Raw genomic sequence first — 5,557 nt, 5'->3', positions numbered from 1 at the left:
CTGGTAACTGAGGGTAAAGGATGGGGTAATTGAGTGCAACTGCTCCGATCAGTATTTTTACCCTTGACTTTCACTGAAAAACTACCAGCTTCCCTTTTTATGCGCAAATTCTTCTAAAAAAGCTGTAGAATAAATATTGTAGGACTGATGATCACGTTTGTACTTTCCTTGTCAAAAAAAAAAAGAATATTGGTATCATTTGACAAAAAAGTAGAGAAACCACAAGCCACTTGCTCATCTAGTGGCACTTTATTTATCAGCACAAAATGTCACACAAATCCTATATCCAGTTTAGCGCAAGGCGTTGTTATCCATCATGCACAGGGCGACATTTGGATTCCATTTGTCTGAGTTTTGTAGCCGTGTTCAGAATACCTAAGGTTGGAGTCTCAGGTTTCATTCTACATAGCAATGAGGAGACCTCACAGACAGCACTCTCAATACACAGGAATTTCTGCAAAAAGCAAGATTTGGTTCCAAGAAAAGGGCAAGTAAGAACAAAGAAGGAAAAAAACCAAAGCAGAATAAAATAAAGAGAAAAGAAAGGGAAAAAATAATGAATTACCTATTGCTCTGGCAAGAAAACACATAACATTAGCTTCTTTATTACAATTCCCTTTGTTTTACCTCCATTGAGGCAGTCAACATTTCATTCCCAAGTTGCAGTTTCAATGTCCGGGGAAACTACTAGATTGAATGGTTCAAAAATCTGATTACTGACACTAATTATTAACAGTAGAAATACTACTCAAGAGTCTACTTTGGTTCCTATCCCAACTTCTCTCCTCTTATTTACCATAAGGATTGGTATGAAATCCCTAAACCCAATGGCTTCTGTGTTTGTGTCCAGGGACAGCAAGGAATGGCTCTATGGAGCAGCCTGTCCCACTCCCCATCCAGGCCAGGGCTAGGAGCCTTTCAAGGTGGTGAGTGTAGAAGATGCTCTAGCAAAATAAAGGGATTATCTCCCTGGGCCCCCACTCCAAGGAGGAAAACCAGAGTGCAAGGTTGACCTGAAACATCTCAAGTTTGTAGGTCACTAATAAGAGGGCATTTTCCTTTATCCTGTGCTTCAACTTAGAGGAACAAGACACTCGCCCCTGTGCTACAGCTCCAGAACAATCATATCTTTCCTTATTTAGTTCCTCTTTTTTATTAATATCCTAAACTTCAGGCTCTTATGTCTAAATGTCTAGTTCATCATGACCAACACTGAACTCATCCTTCTTCTCTAGTTTTCCTTATCTCAGTTGTGGTATCAGCATACTCTATTCCCACCTCAACAGTACAAGCTAAAATTTGAGAAATCATCTCATCTCCACACTTCTCCTTCAACCACAACCCGCAGGCCAGGGCCATGTCATCAGTAACTAAATCTTGGTAATTTTATCTCCTAAATAATTCTCAATTCCTCCCACTACCCTTCTCTTTTGCCACTGCTAGTTCATCATCTCTTGCTGAATAGCACTGAGTTTGATGTATGATATACATTTAAGGAATGTTTGGTTTTGAGGGAAGGAAAATGGATTGTCCCCTTAATTTATGGTATAAAATGAATGACTTTATCAGATTCATTCAGAATTAAGCTGGAGAAGGTAAACAGAACAAGATTACATGAGATACTGGAGAAAGGAGTATTAAAAGGGGATATAACCCAAATTTCCTGTGCTCTCATCCACCTGTGAGTATAAAAAGCAATAGCTGAATAAAAAAAAAAGTCATGGAACAACACAACACAAACAGTGTAAATCATGGACTTTAGTTAACAATACATTTATAAAAATGTGCTACATCCATTGTTACAAATGTTCCACACGGATGCAAGGTTGGTGGTGGAGTGGTAAATGGGTGTTTCAGTTTGCTAAAACTGATGAAATGCAATATACAGGAAATGGCTTGGATTTCCTGAGGCTGTGAAAATGTCCAAATCAAAGCATCAATAGGCAATGCTTGGTTTCTGAAGAATGATGGTGAAGCTCAGGGAGGAGGGTCGTGCCATTCCCTTTAGGCTTGCTTCTTAGAAAGAGGACCCAAAGTTGTGCTTTATAAGGTTTAGAGAAACATCTTTCCGATTTGCGTCTTGCCCTCTGCCCCACAGATGATTAGAGCTTTGCTACGTGATCATTGTTAGGAGGCCTGGCTTCTTCTCCCCACTGGATGAGTTCTCTCCCAGACCCCCTGATCCAAGATTTTTGTCATAACATCTTTGTACCCCCAGTTCTCCTTCCGTGTCTGTCATATCTAAACCCCAGCCAAGGGCACTGCTAAATGCAAAGTGAGGTCCCCTCACGAAAGACAGACACCAATAATGTCACAAAATTCCCTTCATGCAAGTTTAGCTCCTTAGGGTATTTGATGTATTTATCTACTAATTAGTAGAAATGTAAAATACATTTCTAAAGTATCTATATAACTGAACGTTCATGGGTATTTAAAAAGGGTCCTCTTGATGAACATGAAAGCTTTCCTTTCTGATGTAATACCTCCCAAAGCTGACCCTTTGTCCTGTCTTAACAGCCCCTTTATGGCTAGGCCAAGCCCACAGAGCAATATGAAATGATATCAATAATCTATAGGTTACCTGAGTGCCTCTCAAATGTTAATGTGCTTTCCAATCAACTGGGAATCTTGTTAAAACATAGAGTCTGGTTCAGTACGTGGGGTGGGGTGAAGGTGGGGGGCGGGTGGTAGCGAGTTTTAGCTTTCTCCATGGGTCCTCAGGCGAGGGCAATGCAGCTGGCCCAGGGGCCACACTCTCTGTAGCAAGGACTTAAGTGATCTTTTTCAGACTTAAAGTTCCCTGCTATGCACTCTAAACAGCATTATAAGTGGTTCAGGGCTCTGCAAGCCTCCTGCGTATGCAGTTTCAGCTTCATGGCTACCAATGACAACAACCCAAATGGCAATGCTCTTTGGAACTAAGAAATTCTGTCAAGGTGTCTACAAGGCCACAGAAGGCATGCTTAGCTGGGGTTTTAGAGAATTTCAGGGCACGACTATCTGACTGTTTACACAGGGGTGGGCAGGCTAAGCCAGACAGCAAAGGGTCCGGAGGGCATAGGAAGGAGCACAGCTGGAGGCCATTCTCTCCCCTGGGGGGCCTGGAAAACCTGCAGTCATCAAGAGGGGCCACCCACAGGTGCTGCAGCTACCCTAGAGGACACCTTTGACCATTGCCAGAACTACAGTGCTAAAGCAAGGAGAAAGAGGGGCAGGGAGCTACCCCAACCTCATTCTCCTCCCCGTGGTGACTAGTGGTGGCCAAATCCAAATGGAAGACATAGAGCAGAAGACCCCGCGATGCAGTCTGTGGGGGTCAGGTCTCCCTGGGGAATAGGGCAGGAAAGGATGGGAGAAGCACCTGGGTGGGGCAATGGAAAATAAGCAGGGCATAAACCCTTAAAATAAGAGGTTCGGAGATGATTGAGAGCCCTCACCCTCTTTCGAGAAATTTGAGAAATGCACGTCTATTTTAAAGCATGTCATCCCTAAGGGCAGAGAGGGGAAAGGGCCACTGTTGACACGGTCTCCTGGATACACTAACCGCAAAGGCAAGGTCAAGTCTACTGGGGAGCAAACATACATACAAATAACATATGGGAGCCACACTCAGTCTTGTCCCCTTTCCCGACTATTTTGGCTCTGGACACAACCCAGAGAATCTGGCCCCAAACTCTCACTTTACCTAAAGGTCATGTCTTTAAAGGACTGTGGGCAAGTATGTACTGGCCCAGACATGATTCTAAATAATCCCATTGGCTTTTCCCGATAAATTCCTGCTGTCTTTTCCAAGGATCATTGTCATGTTTGCAAAATATAAATGAGAGAATTGTTTCCACACACTGAAACTTATTTTAGTGCCATTAGAAAGCTCAGTGAAGCAAGCCAGGCCAGACCAATTAAGGGAAAACACACAAGGATTTGGATCAGAATTTTAGCTTTCGAGTTCATCTTCAACAGACTCATGGAATGAAAACTGCTGAGGCTTAGCACATCTAGTTTAGGAGGATAAAGTACTTCTCTGACCTCACTGCCTCAGAGAAGCTGAAAAGGTCACATTTCCGGCTTGGACCACCAAGTGCCCCCTGTGGCTTTTTCCTTCCTATGCACAAAATTTCAGAAGTCACGGCATTGCTGAATTTCCTTTGCTAACAGAAAAAAAAAAAAAGCAGTCATTATTGTTGAATGCAAGGAACTGAGCTGACCTGCAGTCAATGATTTCTTCCTGTGAGTGAGAAAGCCTGTTTCCTCCAGCTGATAACAAAACTCCCAAAACGCACTGGACATGCATTTAAAAAGCAAAGCATCTGCAACAAGCATGCAATTCCATACCTCAATTGATCAAAAGTGAAGAATCACATTTTTTAAACAAATAGCTATACAGGAATATGTTCAACAGGGGCAACAAAGAGCAGCAGTGCTCCATTCCTGAGAAGGATGGAGGAGTGTGATACTTTTAAAGGAGTACTGTTAGAAGTTTTAGACACTAAAGCACAAGCTATATTCCTGTTTCTCAGGTAGGGGAGGTGAGAAAGTGTTAAGAGACTAACCACTCTTTCAGGCTGCAGGAAATTTCCCTCAACCTTTGCTGTATTTACTGCGTGACTGGTCTGCATTCCTGTTCCAGGCTTGTGCCATTTGCAAGACTCACTGACAGCAAATGCATCTTCCTGATCATGGGGAAGAGACATCCTTTCTATCTCACACGAACGAGTATGGTTTAGGGGAAAATTGCTACATCCTGTTGAGAGCTTGGGCTCTTGAGTCAGAAAGAACTAGTTTGGGTACCAGCTATGTTCCTTCCAGGCTTGTTGAAAGTTAATTAATCTCTGTATATCTCCTTTTACTCATCTATAAATGGGGGATTAATTATTTGGAGCTAGAATTATTGCAAGAATTAAATTAAATAAGTGGATTAGTCAGGAGAGGATAGGTTCTGCTGCATTAACAAATGAACCTGAATAACTCAGCGGTACAATCTGACAAAACTTTACAACTCACTAATGTCACTGTCTGCTGTGGGGCGGGAAGCTTTTCTCCAAGGGTGATCAAGGACCTGGCTGCTTCCACTAGCAACCCTGATGACTCGGAGGCCTTTGCTTGCTGATAAATGGAGGAAACAGACTAACTCATTATTGCATTGGCTTCAAAGTGACTATGTCATTTCTGTTCATAGACCATTGAAAATAAGTTGTGTATCAATGAGGATCCCAGCAAAAGACAAAAAACAATGCACAAAAACAGATGGCAGGGCTTGCTTCGGTGGCATGTATACTAAAGTTGGAATGATACAGAGAAGATTAGCATGGCCCATGTGCAAGCATGACAGCAAATTCGTGAAGCATTTCATAATTTCTTTGCTTTTTATATATGTTATAGTATACAAAAAAAAAGTTTAAAAAAAAGATGCGTGAATAGACAGAATGAAAAAAAAAAAAAAACGAAACAAACAGATGGCACACTCCAAAGGACTATCTGTTTAATAAAGGAGTTATTTACAGTACTGTGGGCAGGCTAAGTGAAAGCAAAGGGGGTGGTAAGGTGCCTGAAGACTACC

General features: G+C 42.2%; 1 non-coding gene across 1 annotated transcript; it reads left to right on the top strand.

The window, feature by feature from the left end:
* Positions 1 to 5,254: 5,254 nt before the first annotated feature.
* On the top strand, positions 5,255 to 5,356 carry LOC143681888 (U6 spliceosomal RNA). Its single transcript, XR_013174939.1, has one exon. It is a non-coding gene; the product is annotated as a U6 spliceosomal RNA (small nuclear RNA).
* Positions 5,357 to 5,557: the final 201 nt, after the last annotated feature.

This window comes from Tamandua tetradactyla, chromosome 4 (genome assembly GCF_023851605.1).
Source record: "Tamandua tetradactyla isolate mTamTet1 chromosome 4, mTamTet1.pri, whole genome shotgun sequence".
Lineage (NCBI taxonomy): Eukaryota > Metazoa > Chordata > Mammalia > Pilosa > Myrmecophagidae > Tamandua > Tamandua tetradactyla.
Note: the sequence above shows the minus strand (reverse complement) of the source record. Positions and strands in the feature narration are given on the sequence as shown.